The following is an 18,621-nucleotide window of genomic DNA, read 5'->3' as shown; positions in this document are numbered from 1 at the left end:
TGATGACATAAACATCATGTAGCCTGTCCACATAATTGATACTATTCAGCCATAAAAAGGAGCGACGTGTGCTATGCCCTACGGCGTGGTTGAACCTTGAAGATACAACATTCAGTGACAGAAGCCCCAGACAAAGACCATGTATGATATGATTGCATTTATGGGAACTGTCCACAGGCAAATCTATAGAGGTGGAAAGTGGTTGCCAGGAGCTGGGGGCATGGAGAACAGGGAGTGACTGCCGATAGGTGTGGAGTTTCTTTCTGGGGTGATAATTATAGTGATGATGGTTTTGTAAGTATACTAAAAGTCATTGAATTGTGCACTTTAAGTGGGTGAGTAATGATAAAGTAATTTTGCTTGCATGCATGCTCAGTCACGTCTGACTCTTTGTGACCGTATGGGCTATAGCCTGCCAGGCTCCTCTGTCCATGGAATTCTCCAGGCAAGAATACTGGAGTGGGTTGCCATTTCCTTCTCCAGGGGATCTTCCTGACCCAGGGATTGGCCCTGCGTCTCCTGCATTGGCAGGCAGATTCTTTATTGCTGAGCCTCCCGGGAAGCCCAAAGCTATTTTAAATACTTTTTGTAATTCTAGTACTTTTAACTTTTATTTTCACTTTTATAGTTCATCTAGAATTTGTTCTGATATAATAAGTGAGGGGAGAAATTAATACTGTAGCTTTAATGTGTTTTAATATTTCCTCATGTTTTTCAAAAATGTCTTGGCTGTATGTGCACTTCTATTTTTCCATATGAATTTTAGAATTTGCTTGAATAGTGAAAAAAATCCTGTTTGATTTTTCAGTGGGATCATGTTTTAAAAATTAGACTAGAGAATTGGCACCTTTAAACACTATTCAAGGGCATTTCCCCAAGCTTTTTATATCTCTTTATAAGTGTGTTTTATGTCTCTAGTAACTTCTTTTTAATGTTTTTTGTAATTGGGTACTTTTTATAAAGAATGTTGTGAGTAGGTTACTTTGTAAATAGGTATTGATACACATAGCACAATTCAAAAGGTACAGAGGAGTGTGCAGTGAAAAGCATCTCTCTTTAGCTGCTACCCTTAGCCACCAATTCCCCTCCTGAGAGCAGCCCCCTCAGCCCATTTCTTGGGTGTCTTCACAGAGACACACTTGGCTTGTGAGAAGAAACATACACACATACATGTATTTAATCACCATGGTAACAAATGCAGACCACTGTTCTGGACCAGGTGTTTTCTTAATATATCTTATAGTTAATTCAACATCAGGACACTTTAGACGCACCATTGCCTCATTGTTCTGTGTTTCAGAGTATCCATTATATATATATTATAATGTGTTTGCTAATCCTTTTCTGATGACACTCTGCCTGGTCATTGGCCCCTGACTCCTGGGGGGGACCCCTACCCTGGAGCCTCATCTGGTATGTCTTTTAGGGACCTTCTCATGACCCCAACATTGACATTTGGTGGGAAGGGGCTAGCCCTTTTGTGACAACCACATTTTTTTAGTGTACTGTTTCGAGTAATTAAATATTTGATTAGAAAGATACTCATTGAGAAGTCTTGCTCTCAGTTTTGTCCCCCTTCCTTCATCCCCCTCTTCATAGGTCATCACAGTTATTAGTTGTTTGTGTATCCTTCGTCTATCCTGCCAGTGTTAGATGCGTAAAGTAGGCTTCCCAGGTGGCACTAGTGGTAAAGAACCCCCTGCCAGTTCAGGAGACATAAGAGATGCAGTTGGATCCCTGGGTCAGGAAGATTGCTTGGAAAGGCATGGCCACCCACTCCAGTAGTCTTGCCTGGAGAATCCCATGGACAGAGGAGCCTGGCGGGCCACAGTCCATGGGGTCACAGAGTCAGGCACGACTGATGTGACTTAGCACACACAGCACATGTGCAGATATACATTTTTCTTCTGCCAGTATATGCACTTCTCCATGTTCTGTTATTCACTTAATAGATACCGGAGAGCATTCTGTATCAGTACACAGTTCCCTCAGTCTTTTTTTTTTTTAATAGCCACATTTTAGTAGTGGTCCCATGTCAGGAGGCACCATCATTTATGAGTCCTGTGTTGATGGACATTTAGGTGGTTCCCAGGAATTTGCTATAGTGTATGGCCTTTCATCTCTCTTTATATTCACGTTTGGCTGTATTATAGTCCCAGAATAAAGTCCCAAAATGGAATTGCCAGATTAGAAGGTTTGTAATCTTGACCAATTTGGCCAGATCACCTTCCACTGGCCTCAAGCCGTTTCCCACAACCCTGAGTAATGTCCCCACAGGGTCGCCAGAAGTACGGTCTGAAAAAATAATAGCTCTGCGGACGTTCCTGTCATCTGAGCTGGTGAGGCTTAATCGTGGTTTGAAGTAGAGCAAAATGCCAAAGCGGGGGCCTTCGCTCAGGAAGTATTGATTGGGTTGTTTGGGGCCTGCCAGATTCCCTTTCCTGCAGCTCCTCCACTTCCCACCTGCAGGCCGGGCTACGCCACAGACTTATCCTGCCCTCCTGGGCTTCAGGGAGAGCTGGCCCCTGGCCACGTTACATCCCACAGACCAAGCCATGGGGAGCTGCTCTGCTTAGGCTGGTTTCCAGAGGCTCATGTGCATCTCTGTTTGCAAGTCCAAAGTGACCCAGAGGGGTGGAAGCTGCTGGTTAGGTCCCCACCCCAAAGTCTTTCTGCTTCCCTCCCTCCTTTGTCCCCCTCTCCCTCCCTCTCCTCTTTCCTTCCTGCCAACCTCCCTCCCACCTCCCTCCCATCCTTCCTTCTTCTGGTGAAATGCATGCCATCTAAAAAGGAATGCATGTAATACGTCTGTGCCAGCATAAAGGAATCCCCGTTGCCCACCTCAGGAACAGACGTCACCTTCCCTCGAGGGCACTGTGTGCCCTCCCTGATATGTCCCCTTCTCTCTCTCCCCTAGAGGTGACTGCTGACTTCAATATTCTGGATTTTATTCCCTTGCTTTTCTTTTTATTTCTGCATATGTGTGTATATGTATATATGCACATACGTACACACAATTTGTTGAAATCATACTAGGTATATTCTGCTGTGACTTTCTTGGGTCAACGTTGTTTTCTTAGCTTTATATTGGGTGATGTGCATCACCTGCTTGCTCGGTTGTGTGACTGTAGCTTCATTTCTTTAGGTGTGGTTCCTGCCAGAAGCATGTGTACTGTTGGATCGTTTGTGCTCCAGGTGTTGTCTGTGAGATCCGCCCACAGCACGTTCTGTAAGATTCCCTCGAACGTGCTGCCTCTCGTTCCTCCATCCCCGGCACGGGCTAGGGGCTGCTGCTCACGCAGGGCTTCTGGAGACGAGGCTCCGGGTGCGTCCTTGTGCAGGCATCCTGCGCGCGGGCGCACGGTGCGTTTCCGTAGGGTGCGTGACTCATGTGGAGTTGCTGGGTTTAGGGTGTGTGTTTGTACTCCACACTTGACTTTTTCAGAGTGGATCTGGATTTACATTCCATCAGCTCTGTGAGACTTCCCACTGTGCTGTATCCTCACTAGAGCTTGGCATTTCCAGACGTTTTAAATGTTTGTCAGTTTGATGGTTATGAAATGTTTCAGTTGTGATTTTAACTGCCTTTTAATGGATTGCTAATAAAGTTTTTTCTATGGTTTATTGGCCATATTTCCTTTTCTGTGAAATGCTGTTCATGTTTCGTGTTTTTTTGCCCCAATCTTTTTCTTCTTGATTGTAAAGAGTCTACCTGCAATGCTAAAGACCCAGGTTCAATCCCTGGGTCAGGAAGATCCCCTGGAGAAGGGAAGGGCAACCCACTCCAGTATTCTTGCCTGGAGAGTCCCCATGGACAGAGGAGCCTGGCAGGCTACAGTCCACGGGGTTGCAAAGAGTCAGACATGACTAAGCAACTAACACTTTCACATATGTATTTTTTATGGGTGCTAATCTTTCATCAATATACCCTTTGTCAGTTATTGCAAATGTGTTCTCCTAGCTTGTAGCTCACCACTTCACTCTCGGCCTGATGTTTGTTTTGGCCTGATGTTTCAGAGGGAGATGGAGTTTTTTGTTTGTTTTGATTAACAGAAGTTCTTAATTTTAACTTTGTTAAATACCGATCTTTTCCTTTATGAATTATCTCTGTTCTGTGAATGAAGGTGCATGAGTCCAACTAGACTTACTATTTTTGTAAATAAAGTTTTATCAGAGCATGGATAAGCCCCTTCTTTCATGTGTTGTCTGTGACCACTCTCCTGCTGCAGCAGCAGAGTTGAGCAACAGGGCTCAAAACTCCTAAAATATTTACTGTCTGGCCCTAAAAGATATCTGCTTTTTCTGTGAGAGTTGTTCCCTAATTTCTACCAAATGGAATTGGATGAGCAAGTCTGTCAGCACCTTTTTTCCATCAGCATCTTCTTTTTTTAATATTTATTTTTGTTTCTTTTATTTGGCTGTGCCGAGTCTTAGTTGTAGCATGTGGGAGCTTTGCTCTTCCATGCAGCATGCAGGGTCTTTAGTTGCAGCATGTGGGATCTAGTTCCCTGACCAGGGATTGAACCCAGGCCCCCTGCGTTGGGAGTGCAGTCTTAGCTACTGGACCACCAGGGAAATCCCAGAAGCCTCTCCTTTGCAGCTTTTATATTTCTCTCTCTGCAGGTAAACTTTCTCATGGATTTCATTTTCCAGATTAGCAAAGAGTTGCAAACTAGCCATCACAGGCTAATTCCTATAAAACAGTTTTGTTTGGTTCAGACATTTAAAAAAGTAAATGCAAGTGTTTAAAGTCAGATTTGACATGAATATTTGAGTTTCTGATTTCTTTTGAAAAATGAAAAGTTCAGAGAGTCTTGGCCTGTGTGCCGCGGTGGTGACCCTCTCTTAGGGTGGAGGCCGGAGGCCTCTGCAGACGCTGTCTTTACCGCTGTGCTCTGTCGCTCCTTTATTCCAAGCTCGTTACTACCATTTCTTTTGCTGCATTATTTTTTTGTGTAGTAGAGTTAATTATATTGATTGACTGTTTACAGGCCTACTTCACTTTATAGTGCTTTGCTTCATTGCATTTCACAGATAATTGCATTTTTTACAAATTGAAGATTTGTGGCAACCCTGCGTCGAACTAGTCTGTCAGCACTGTTTTTTCGATAGCATCTGCTCACTTCATGTCTGTGTCTCCCAGTATTTCAAACTTTTTCATTATTTTTATATTTGTTACAATGGTCTGTGATTTTTGATGTTTTGCTCTTGTAATCGTTTTGGGGTACCACAAACCACAACCTGTATAAAGTGTGGTAAAATGCTATCAAATAGAATCACATACTACAGAGAAACCTTTGTGAAAGGGAGAGATTGAGAAATTGCCATAGACACTCTAACTTTCAGCACCACCACCCTCATCAGTCAGCACCCACCGACATCAGAGCAAGACCTCCACCAGCAAAGAGATTGTGATTTGCTGGAGTTTCAGATAATGGTTAGCATTTTTTAGCAATAAAGCATTTTTGAATTAAGGTCCGTACCTTGTGTTTTTAGACGTAATGCTGTTGCACACTTAACAGACCATAGTATAGAGTGAACATAGTTTTTGTATGCGCTAGGAGACCCCCAACTTTGAGTGACTTTATCCCAGTAGTTGCTTTATTGCAGTGGTCTAGAACTGAACCTGCAGTATCAAACCAGCCTTGCATCTTTGAGATAAATCTGCTTTGTCATGATGTAGTATCATTTTTATATATTAATGGGTTTTCCTTGCTTATATTTTGTTAAGGACTTCCATGTCTGTGTCCATGAGGGATATTGGTGTATTATTTTTTGTTTTTTTTGGTGTGTTATTTTTATTGTGTGTGTGTGTCTATGTGATGTCTGTGTCAGGTTTTGATGTTAGAGTTATGCTATCCTCAAAAACTGAAGAAAAGCAATTCCTTGTTCTATTTTCTGAAACTTTGTGTAAGATTGGTGTTATTTCTTCCCCATAACTGATAGAATTCAGTAGAAATTCTGGGCTTCTGTAGAATTTGTGACAATACCCTTCACTCCTGTTGTTTATGATTGGTATTCTTTCTTCATCAGTCTAGCTAGGAGCTTTTCTTCTGTTGATCTTTGTCAAGAATCAACTTTGGCTTTGTTCGTTTTCTCTCTTACTTGTCCATTTTCTATTTTATTGATTTCTGCTCTTTGTCATTTCCTCCTTTCTCCTGTGTTTGGGTTTGATTTTGTACTTCTTCTTTGTTGTTGTTGTACTTTAAGGTGATATCTTAGGCCGTCACTTTTAAGCCTCTTTTCTAACAAGCATTTAAAGCTGTAAGTTTCCTGCTACATGCGTCTCTAGGTGTATCCCACAACTTCTAATATATTGTATTTTATATATTTTATGTATTTATTTTATATATATTGTATTTTCAGTAAATATTAAATGTTACCTAATTTCCCATGTAATTTCTTCTTTGACCCATGGATCATTTAGAATGTGTTAATTTCCAGATATTTTATTATATACACACGCACACACACACACACACACACACTTTTACTTATTTATTTTTGACTGTGCTGGGTCTTCGTTGCTGCTCAGGCTTTTCTCCAGTTAGGGGGAGCAGGGCTGCTTCTCGTTGCGGTGCACGGGCTTCTCTTGTTTTGGAGCGCAGCTCTCGGGCGTGCAGGCTTCAGTGGTTGCAGCACGTGGGCTCAGTCGTTGCTGTTCTCCGGCTCTGGGGCACAGGCTCAGCAGCTGTGGGGCACAGCCTTAGTTGCTCCGTGGCTTTGTGGGATCCTCCCAGATCAGGGATTGAACCCGTGTCTCCTGCATTGGCAGGCGGATTCTTTACTCCTGAGCCACCAGGGAAGCCCGATATTTTACTATTATTGATTCTAAATTAATTCTGTTGTATTTAGAGAGCTTACTCTGTATGATTTCGTTCTTCTAAAATTAATTGAAACTCTGGGCCACTTTATGGTCTTCCTCAGTGAATATACCGTGTGTACATGAAGAGAATGTTTTCAAGAACTGTATTTTGCGGTTGCTAGGTGTATAGTACTAGATAAATATCCATTAAGCAAAAGTGTTTCATACTGTAGCTTGGATGGTCTGTGTCTTGATTTGTTTTTTTTTCGCTTTGGTTCTGTCATTTATTGAGCCAGGTGTCAAAATCTCCAGCTATGATTGTGCATTTGTTTTTTTCTTTTGATTCTTTCAGTTTTGATTTCATTTATTTTGAAGCTGTTATTAGGCAAATATGTTCATGATTAAGTTTTCCTGATGAACTGCATCTCTTTAAAATTTATTTAATTGGAAGATGATTACTTTACAATATTGTGATGCTTTTTGCCATACATCAACACAAATCAGCCACGGGTGCGCATGTGTCCTCCCATCCTGATCACCCCTCTGTCCGTCCTCCTTTCCCACCCCATCCCTCTGGGTTGTCCCAGAGCACTGGCTTTGAGTGCCCTGCTTCATGCATTGAACTTGCACTGGGCATCTATTTTACATATGGTAATAAACATGTTTCAGTGCTGTTCTTTCAAATCATCCCATCCTTGCCTTCTCCCACAGAGTCCAAAAGTCTGTTTTTTTACATCTGTGTCTCTTTTGCTGCACTGCATGTAGGATCATCATTACCATCTTTCTAAATTCCATATATATTTTTTAATATACGGTATTTGTATTTCTCTTTCTGACTTACTTCACTCTGTATAATAGGCTCCAGTTTCATCCACCTCATTAGAACAGACTCAAATGTGTTCCTTTTTATAGCTGAGTAATATTCCATTGTGTATATGCACCACAACTTCCTTATCCATTCATTTGCCGATGGACATTTAAGTTGCTTCCATGTCCTAGCTGTTGTAAATAGTGCTGCAATGAACACTGGAGTACATGTGTCTCTTTCAGTTCTGGTTTCCTCAGGCTGTATGCCCAGCAGTGGGATTGCTGGGTCATATGGCAGTTCTATTCCCAGTTTTTTAAGGAATCTCTATACTGTTCTCCACAGTGACTGTACCAGTTTGCATACCCACCAATAATATAAGAGGTTTCCCATTTCTCCACACCTTCTCCAGCATTTATTGTTTGTAGACTTTTTGATGGCAGCCATTCTGACCAGCATGAGATGATACCTCATTGTGGTTTTGATTTGCATTTCTCTAATATTGAGTGATGTTGAGCATCTTTTCATGTGTTTATTAGCCATCTGTATCTCTTCTTTGGAGAAATGTCTGTTCTTTTGCCCACTTTTTGATTGGGTTGTTTGTTTTCCTGGTATTGAGCTGCATATATTATGCGACCCCCTTTGCAGCAAGCTAGACTTCCCTGTCCATCCCCATCTCCTGTAGCTTACTCACACTCAATGTCCATCGAGTCGGTGATACCATCCAACATCTCATCCTCTGTCGTCCCCTTCTCCTCCTGCCTTCAATCTTTACCAGCATCAGGGTCTTTTCCAGTGAGTCAGGTCTTTGCATCAGGTGGCCCAAGTATTGGAGTTTCAGCTTCAGCATGAGTCCTTCCAATGAATGTTCAGGGTTGATTTCCTTTAGGATGGACTGGTTTGATCTCCATGCAGTCCAGGGGACACTTAAGAGTCTTCTCCAACACCACAGTCCAGCAGCTTGTATATTTTGGGGATTAATTCTTTGTCAGTTGTTTCATTTACTATTATTTTCTTCCATTCTGAAGGCTGTCTTTTCACCTTGCTTATAGTTTCATTCATTGTGCAAAAGCTTTTAAGTTTAATTAGATCCCATTTGTTTATTTTTGTTTTTATTTCCACTGGTGGGTGGGTCATAGAGGATCTTGCTGTGAACTGCAACTTTTATCATTCTGGTATAGGATTCTTTTTCCCTGGTAATACTTTTTATTTTGCAGTCTACTTTGTCTGATCTAATGTGGCCACACCCACCTTTTTTATCCGTATTTTTACATGGCATTTCTTTTTTTCATTTATTTCCTTTCCGAAAGGAAAATGAATGCACCATACAGCATGTGAGATCCCAACCAAGGATGACGTCCACACTCTGCAGTGGAAGCATGTAGTCTTAACCCCTGGACCACCAGGGAAATCCCTGAGTTTTATATTTAAAGTGAGTGTTTTGTGGTGGTGGTTTAATCACTAAGTCTTATCCAATTCTTATGACCCAGTGGACTGTAGCCCGCCAGGCCCCTCTATCCATTAGATTTCCCAGGCAAGAACACGGGAGTGGGTTGCCATTTCCTTCTCCAGGGCATCTTCCCGACCCAGGAATCAAACCCACATCTCCTGCGTTGTAGCAGGTTATTTTGTGAACAGTGTATAATTAGGTCTTGCTCTATCAATTCTGACAATCTTTGCCTTGTAATTGGAGTGTTTAGCCCATTGACTTGTAATTATTGATCAATGTAATTATTGATATAGTCAGGTTATCTCTATCGTTGTTATTTGTCCCTTCTCATTTTATGTCTCTTCTACCTTTCCTGTAGTCTTTTGGATCAAGTAAGTATTTTTCAGAATTCAATCTTGGTTTACCAGTGCTTTTTTAGCTATACCTCTTTGCATCATTTTTTTTGGTTACTCTGGAGAGTGTAATGTTCATCCTTAACTTCTCATAGTCTATTTAGAATTAGTATTGTAATACACCATATAGACTATAGAAACCTTGCAACTATATAGGTACATTTCCTCCTTCCACCCCATCCTTTATGTTACATTTGTCATATGCACTGCATGTACATATGTTATAAACCCCACAAGACAGTGTTTTAATTTTTGGTTTAAACTTTGGTAAAATAGTGTTTTAATTTTTGTATATATTATATAGTTTTAGTTTATTTTAATTTTGGCTTTAAACATTGGTAAAACAATGTTTTCATTTTTGTATGTATTTTAAAGAAACTAGAGAAAAATTCTTTAGTGTTTACCTAGGTTACTATTTCTGATGTTCTGCATTCTTTTTTGAAGATCCAAGTTTCCATCTCATAGCATTTACATTCGGCCTGAAGAACTGTAGCATTTCTTTTAGTTCAGGTCTGTTATTTATGACAAGATGTTGTACCATTGTCTTTCAGCCTCCATTATTTCTGGTGAAAAGTTAGCTGTCATTCAAGTTATTGTTTCCCCGAATAATGTCTTGTTTTTTTCTAGTTGCTGCCAAGATTTTCTCTATTTATTTTGTTTTCAACAGTCTGATTACAATATGCCTAGGTGCTTTTCTTTGATATTATCTTGTTAGTGGTTCACTGGATTTTTGAGTCTGTAAGTTTGTCTTTGATCAACTTTGGGGAAACTTTCCAGTTATTATTTCTTCAAATATTTTTTTCGTGCCCTATTCTCTTTCTCCTCTCCTTCTGGGATTCCAAATGTTAAACTCCTTTCTGTTGTCCCACGTATGTCTGAGACCCAGTTCATTTATTTGTAATCTATTTCACCTTGAATAATTTCTGTCAATTTATTTTCAAGTTCATAGACTTTTCTCTGTTGTTTCCATTTGGTTGTTAAGCCTCCTAGTTAATTTTGAAGTTTCAGATATGGTATTTTGTATATGTAGGATTTCCACTTAGTTCTTCGTTTATAGTTTATGTCTGAAACTTCTCATCTTTTATTTTGCGCATATTTTGCTTTATGACACACAGTATTGTTATAATGGCTGTCTTAAAACCCATGTCCACCAGGTGTCATTGACTGAGACTTCTCTTGAACAGGGATTACATTTTTCTGTTTCTCTGTTTGCTGAGTAACTTATTATTGCACCCTGGACGTTGTGGATGATGCCTTGTGGAATTTCTGGATTCTGTTATATTCCTCTGAAGGGTAGTTGTTGTTTTAAAGGTGGATATTAACCTGATTGGCCCCAGCTGCTAACATTTTCTCTTAGGCAGTGTTTGACCCTATTTTCCTTAACCGGACTGCTTGCAGTTTGGACTGGAGGTCAGCCAGAGACTTAGAATTATTATTCCCCAAATTGGAGGCTCCCTCTTTCTGGGATTTCCTCCCTTCACTTTTCATATTCTGTGGTTTTCCAAATCTCTCCTCTGGTTCTTTAGGCCAGAAAAGTACACATCGTGTGTGTTTTCTCTTAGAGTTGTAGCCACCCTTTGTTGAACCTGCGCTTATTCTGCCCTCTTATCTTTGACTGTCCAGAATCCCCCTGCTTTGTTGACTCTCCAGGGCCTTCCGTAGTCTTCTTGTTTGTTGTTCCTAAGTTCATGGTTGTTAGCCACGAACTCAACCATACAGGAAGTGGCACTCCATGCAGTAAAGACAAAAGTGAAATTGCTCTTACCCATGTCACACTTGAGAAAGTGGGAGATTTTGGGATATGTAATTCCAGAGAAACAATCAGTGCATTTCTCACAGCTTAAAGTAATGTGCATGTATCTAAAGTATGTAACTTAGATACCATTATGAAGCAAAACCATAGTGAGAACTATGGCTGTTCATAAGAAAGATGGATTTTTTAAAAGAAAACAAAGCGAAAGAACATACCCAGTGTGTTTTGACTCATGTGCCTTCCTTCATGAGCCCCTACTGGCAGTTGCATTTTCAGTTGATGCTTACTAGTCAGAATGGCCTTGCAGGATCACTACCGCCATCTGTTGGCTGAGTGAATGTGCTTCTGCTTGAGTGTAGTGATGTTTTTGTTAAAAAAAAGTTTCAAGACTTAAAAAAAAAAACTCTTCTGCATCAGATGCTTTGGCATTCAGAGAAATACGGATGTTCTTGCCTTCAGAGAGTTTGACACCAAGCAATATAAGCTTATCCCTGCTCTAATTCGGTGAGATATTATATATTAAGACAAAGTTAATACAAGAAATGCCACAAACTGGCTTGTAACAAGTTTTAAATTAGTGGCATGGAAAATAAGTGCTCTAATTCATAGTAGGGAGAGATTACTGTATGCTGGGAGGGAGGCCTGCTGACAGAGAGGGCCTCACACTGGGTCCTGAAGCAGTTTAGGGGGAAAGAAATGGCAGGTAGAGGAAACAGTGTGAGCACTGGTGGATGTGTGTGTCAGATTCAGACTATCTGTACTTCCCATTCTGTGATCCCAAACCACCAAACAGATTAATATGTTGTAGCCTGACACTGAGGTTTGTGCTTTTTCCTTTAGGGTGTAGGGGGAGCATGAGGATAGAGTGTGTTTTTATCTGGTTCAGGCAGGCTTATTGCACTGTTGGTTTATTCTTAAAATCATTGTAGAAAGTTCAGTTCAGTTGCTCAGTCGTGTCCAACTCTTTGCGACCCCATGGCCTGCAGCTCCCTGTCCATTTCCAATTCCCAGAGCCTACTCAAACTCATGCCCATCGAGTCGATGATGCCATCCACCATCTCATCCTCTGTCGTCCCCTTCTCCTCCCGCCTTTGATCTTTCCCAGCATCAGGGTCCTTTCAAATGAGTCGGCTCTTTGCATCAGGTGGCCAAAGTGTTGGAGTTTCAGCTTCAGCATCAGTCCTTCCAGTGAACATTCAGGATTGGTTTCCTTTACGATTCACTGGTTGGATCTCCTTGCAGTCCAAGGGACTCTCAAGAGTCTTCTCCAACACCACAGTTCAAAAGCATCAATTCTTCAGCGTTCAGCTTTTTTTATAGTCCAACTCTCACATCCATACATGACTACTGGAAAAACCTGAAGAAAGTTCAGTTAACCTGAAATCAGACCTGCTTTTGATAGTACTATTGATTAATACAATCTTGGAATATAATGGAAAGTCTTAAAATCCTGGTTGAAAATACGGGTTGCTTTTTTTTTCCCCTTTTCTCAACTCTGAGGATTTATATTATTCCAGTCATAAACAACATTATTAAATACTCAAAAATATTCTGAATATTAGGCGGGAAAAAACCAAAAGAAATAGGAAAAATAAGACATGGGAAGTATAATCTTGGAACAAGGAAGTCCTTTTCAAGCAAAAAGACTCATTTCCTTAATATATAAAGAGTTCTTACAAATCAATAAGAAAAAATTAGTAGAAAATGATCAGACGGTATCAACAGTCCATTAATGAAAAAGGAAATAGAAAATATTTTAAAATATGAATAGATGTTCAGTCTTACTCATAAGAGAAATGTAGTAGGAGGGAAATAGAAAAACTACAGTAAAATTTTTACCTGACTAATAAGCAAAGATCCAAAAGTTTCATAACAATGCCATCTTGGCAGTAGCATTTTGAAATATTTTTTATTTTGAAATATTTTGTACTTTACAGAGACATTATAGAAAGAGCACTCAGTCTTCCCCTAGTTTCCCCGAATATTAGTATCTTTCATGGCCATGGTGTAATTACTGGAAACTGAAATAACATGGACACAGTACTACTCAGCCATATGCCAGTCTCACTGGGCTTTAGCTGGTTTCCCATCCATGTCCTTTGCTGGCTGAGGACCCTCCATCCTGCATACTTGTATCTCTTCGGTCTGTGTTGTTCCTTCAGGATCTCGACACTTTTGAAGAGTACTGGCCGGTTACTTTAGAGAGTTTCCCTCTGTTGGGGTTTGTCTGGTGTTTTCTTGATTAGCTTGAGGTGTGGTTTTGGTGAAACCACGACAGAAGACAGATTGCCCTCTCACGCCACAAGGAGTTGCAGTATGTGGATACATCTCATTCCTGATGATGATGACTGTGGTTGCTCAATTAAAGGTTATCTGCTACTTACTGCACCATAAAGTACCATTTCTGTCTTCAAAACCGGGGCAGGGCGGGGACTCTGAGATTGTGCAGATGTTCTTTTTGCGGTGAACGCCCCTCAGCCATCTGTACCTGTTGCTTGCCTGGTGGCGGTTGTCTGCTTCCCTGATTCCTCTTTTACTGCTGTCAGGAAGAGGGCTTCTCCTCCGTTTATTGACTGTTTCTGCAAGTGCAGGCTTGTGTCTGCTTTGTTCGCCTGCTGACAGTCCACCACTGTCACTGTTGAGTTGCCCAGGTTGTCCTGGATTTCAACACTGGGAGCCTGTGCCCTCCTGGTGCGTCCCGTCACCACCTCTGGCACCCCGGGCATTCCAGGCTCATCCAGTGTTCTCTAGGGGCCTCAGTTCCTTCTGTGGGAGAAAGGTGTTCACACACTGGAGATCCGAGTGCCGCTGGGGGGGTGACCACCCACCTGTTTGCCCAGGATGCCAGCATTTCCTGGGAGGCAGGTCCAAGGCGGTCGCTCTCCTCGGGGCCAGGAGTGCTCACTGCTGTGAGGTGTCGCTGCCTCTGGGCCTGTCCCTGGACAAAGTCAGGAGGTGCACGTGTGTGTGGTCACACACTTGTACGCACCTTGATGTTTACTTCTGCGCTACACTGGTGCCTCCACTTGCAGCATAACAGGTTCACCCTGGCCTACCCGCCCATGACTTGTGCTCAGGTGCGTGGTCTGCTGCTGCTGCAGTGATTGTGTGCTGTCCTTTCTGAGCCTAGCTTTACAGTGTACGCTTAACCCTGGAAGAGCCCAGTTTGAACTGCGAGGGTCCCCTTATTTGTGGTTTTTTTCCCACTAAGTGGGTACTGCAGTACTGCACAGTCTGCAGCTGGGTAGAATCCACAGTGTGGATGTGGTTGTGTTGGAGGGCCAACTGGAGAGCCATACTTGGGTTTTCAACTTCACGGGGTGGGGGGTTCCTGTGCCCTTAACCCCCACCCCCCACGTGACTTAGGTGGGTTCTCTCAGGGCAGCTGTGTTGTTCATCATACAGTTACGCACGTTTGTTACTGTTTGCATTTCGTTTTATGTTCTCCACACACACTGGTTGCTCTTAACTATTTTCTCTTTGGGTTTGTGAAACACGACTGTGGTTCTGAGAGTCAGGAGGGAAAAGGATGCTCAGAAATGTCATTTCGCCTCAGCTCTGCTCCCTCATCCCCACCCTTCTTTTCTCCATTCTGTTCCCACACATCTGTTATGGGTCAAATCGCAAGTCCCCCAAAGACGCTGAAATTCTGACCCCAGGACCTGTGAACACGATCCTATTTGAAAATGGGGTCTTTGCAGAAGATCCAGTTAAAGATCGTTAGGGTGGGCCCTGATCCAATCTGATGTGTCCTTATAAAAAGGGGAATTCCAACCCAGGGGCAGACACGAGCAGAGGAGGATACCGCCAGTCTCCAAGCTGAGGCGCCCTGAGGCCCCCGAGGCCGGGGAGGGGGTGGAGTGGGTTCCCCCCTGCAGCCCCACCAGCACTTGGGCTTTATTCCTCCAGCCTCTGCAACTGGGAGGTGGTAGACTTCTGTTGTTTCCGTGGCCTCGTCAGGGTGCTCTGCCACGGCAGCCCCAGGAAGCAGACACCCCGGGTACCCAGTTTCTTGTGGTTTAAATCGTGTGCCCCCAGAGACGTGAGCATGACCTTATTTGGAAAGAGGGTCTTTGTCGATGTAATAAGATGAGGTCGTATTGGGTTAGAGTGAGCCCCAGACCCAGTATAACCAGTGACTCAGGAGAGAAATTTGGACACAGAGGAGACCCCCAGGGAAAGAGAGGCTGTGTGAGGACAGAGGCAGAGATGGGGGTGAGGCAGCCACGAGCCCGGGGCTGCTGGCAGCAGCAGAAGCCAGGGGAAGGTGTGGGCAGACTGTCCCTCGGGGCCCGGGAGGACTCGGCCCTGCCGGCACCTTGGTTTTGCACTTCTGGCCTCCAGAACCAGGAGAGATTAATCTGTGGTTGTAAGCCACCCTGTCCCTTGCTATGACAGCCTTAGGAAATGAATACACAATCTTATTAGTTTCTGGTTAATCCTTCCTGTTGCTTTTGTACAAATGAGTGGGAATGTGGATATGTCCCTGTATCTCCTTTCTTCCATGAAGGGTAAACATGCAATAGATAACTCTTGATCACCTGGAACATTATTTTCAACAGCACAAGACAGGAAACAGTTTAAACATCCATCAGTTGAACACTAGTTAAATACTCATTGATTACACTGGATTATTATTTGTTCATTAAAAAGAATAAGCAGCTTTATGTGTACTAAAACAGAGCAGTCGCTAAGATGTGTTCTTTTTTTAAAACGTTATTTACTTGTTTATTTTTGGCTGTGCCGGGTCTTTGTTGCTGCACGGGCTTTTTCTCTAGTTGTGGAGCGTGGAGGCTGCTCTCTAGTGATGTGTGGGCTTCTCATTTCAGAGCACGGGCTCTGGGTGCGTGGACTTCAGTACTTGTGGCATGTGGCTCAGTAGTTGTGACTCCTGGGCTCTGGAGCACAGGCTGAGTGCTTGTACACGTGCTTAGTTGCCCCTTGGTATGTGGGCAAGGGATCAAACCTGTGTCTCTTGCATTAGCAGATGGATTCTTTACCACTGAGCCACCAGGGACGCCCTAAGATGTGTTCTTGATAAAAATATTTATGCACAGAAGACTGGAAATAAAATGTGCCGGTCATAACCCAACAGCCCCCTTCCCCAGTCTGGGAGCAGGTTTAAAACAGGTAGTTTCTGGGGCTCTGAAAAGGAGAGGCGCCCTTATCCGCTAAATTGTTCAGTTTGTGTGATTTCTGGTTTTCTTTGGGGGTAAAGATGGCTTATAACTGGGCGTGAGGGAATGTGACCTGTTCTTTCCTGACAGGACAAAGAGGCAGATGATGAGAAAAGGACTGTGAGCAGGAGGGTAGGAGAGGAAACGGGGCAGGGCTGCAGTCAGGGATCCTTCCCCAGGGCGGGCGGCTGCAGGCCTGCAGGCCGGGAGGAAGGAGTGGGCCCTGGAGGTCCAGGCTGCTGCTTGGTGGAGGGCCTGGAAGGCCAGCCTGAGGCCCTTGGAGTTGGTGGGGTTGTGTTCAGGAATGAGTCCCCTGAAATCAGAAGTATCGAGATGGAGTTGGTGTCAGAAGATTAAGTAGTTGAGTTTAAGAGACGGGCCAGGTTGCATGTAACAGTGTGCAGGCAGGAGACCCCCTGGAAGGCCAGGGACCCCAGGTGTGCCGGGGCGAGGGCAGTGGGAGAGCTGGGGAGGCCGGGGGCCCAGGATCAGTGCACCTGGCATGTCACTGCTGGAAGAAGGCGCCCTGGGACACCACACGCGCGCTCACACACACACACACACACACACACACACTGTCCCTTCTCACACACACAGACACACAGACTTTCTCTCTCTCTCTCTCCCCTTTCATGAGGCCCCTGAACAGGGAGCGGTTGTTCGATGTAAGAATCTCTAAAATACTTTCAGTGTCTTCGGGCTTACGTGGAAGCATCAGGAACACTGCCAGTCTGTGCTTCCGGGGCTGCCTCCCGTCTTCCTCCGGGGGCCGCCCCATCACTCCCAATCCCAGTGGTCCAAGCGCTCGGACATGGAGGGCGGTGCTCCATGGAGAACTGAGTCCAGACTGCATCCTGAGGCCGAGCCAGGTCTCGCATCCCACTGATTTCAGCCTGAAGTCCCCTCACTTTAAAGCAGAGGGTCCCCAGCTTTTGCGGGGAGCCAGGAGCACTGTCCCTGGGAGGGGAGGCAGTGTGGGGTCACACAGTCTGCTGGCGTCGTATGTCTCCTGCGTCAGCATCATCTGGGACCACGGGGACCACAGCAGCCCTGCCTTGGCTAGTGCATACTTGAATGCTGTAACCAAATGCCATTTAATTCCAGAAGAAATACCCGTTTTTTAGGGGGAACAGGTTAGCTCTATGGTGAACATGTACACCATACATGAACAATGCAGCTAGGCCAGGGATTAAATATTCAGACTATCTGAAAACTGAATGTTTTCTAAGTTAGGGTGGTTTTAACGGTATTCCTCATTTAGCCTTTAGCAAAGGCTAAAGTGTGTTATCTATAAATCCAAAAATAGGCTTAAAGAGAAGGCAGATATTTACACCTTGTAGGAATGTGGAAGCTGATAATGTTGATTTTGAAAGCCACGAGTTACTTCTCAATCATTCCTTCCTGACCGCCACACGTGCGTAGTGTGTAACAGGCAGCTGCAGCTTGTTGTGGCCTGGACTTTGACACGGCGTGTCCTGTGTTGCGGGGCCTTGAGAGTGCCGGGCACGAGCCCCCTCTGCACAGCACTGGCCCGTGGCCAGTGTCTTCAGGGTGCTGGTGAGGACTGGCTGCATCCTGCCCTTTGGGTGGTGGGGCCATGTGTCTTTCTTTGGCGTCCGGCAGCCACGCCGGGCTGGGGCTGCAGTGTCGTGTGGGTGGGTTTTCTTTCTCTCCGCGCAGTGGTTCCTTGGTCCACTGTGCTGAACAGGAAGTTACCAAAAAGAAGCTGGAGAGACACTGAATCCCATTCCTAGTTATGAGGCAGAGGAGATCATGCCCTGGTTTGCAGACTTTAAATACACTAATTTAAAAGACTCTTGTGGACAGGAGAGGAAAGGACTCAATGAAGAGTCTTTGGAAGACAACGGGACAGTTTTGGAACATGCACATCTAAAAATTTGGCTTCCTCTTAGGGAGTATTTTTTCTCCTTTTTCCATGTTAGTTACACAGTAAGGAAGACTGGCCTGTCGTTATTTCTGGCTCTGGGAGGGGCTGTGAGCATGGAGGCACATGCAGGTTTGGTGGGTTTGTGCACCAAATTGGGGGCGCATGTGGGAAGTAGGGTCAGAAGGTACCTGCCGGTTCCTGCCGTTCTGCCCCGAGTCCTCTGCCTTCTTGGTATTTGCCACATGTGAGGCGGTGTTAGCAAAACTGCCCGCCAACTACTGGCTAGATGCCAGTGCTTGTCACTTGGGATTTCTCCGGGTGACACTGGTCTCTGGAGCCTGCTTTAGGAAG

General features: G+C 43.9%; 1 protein-coding gene across 1 annotated transcript in view; it reads left to right on the top strand.

The window, feature by feature from the left end:
* Nucleotides 1-18,621, top strand: part of TRAP1 (TNF receptor associated protein 1) — a 50,380-nt gene that overhangs the window by 9,853 nt on the left and 21,906 nt on the right. The gene's annotated exons all lie outside the window — the stretch shown is intronic.

Source organism: Dama dama, chromosome 10 (genome assembly GCF_033118175.1).
Source record: "Dama dama isolate Ldn47 chromosome 10, ASM3311817v1, whole genome shotgun sequence".
In the NCBI taxonomy this organism is placed as follows: Eukaryota; Metazoa; Chordata; class Mammalia; order Artiodactyla; family Cervidae; genus Dama; species Dama dama.
Note: the sequence above shows the minus strand (reverse complement) of the source record. Positions and strands in the feature narration are given on the sequence as shown.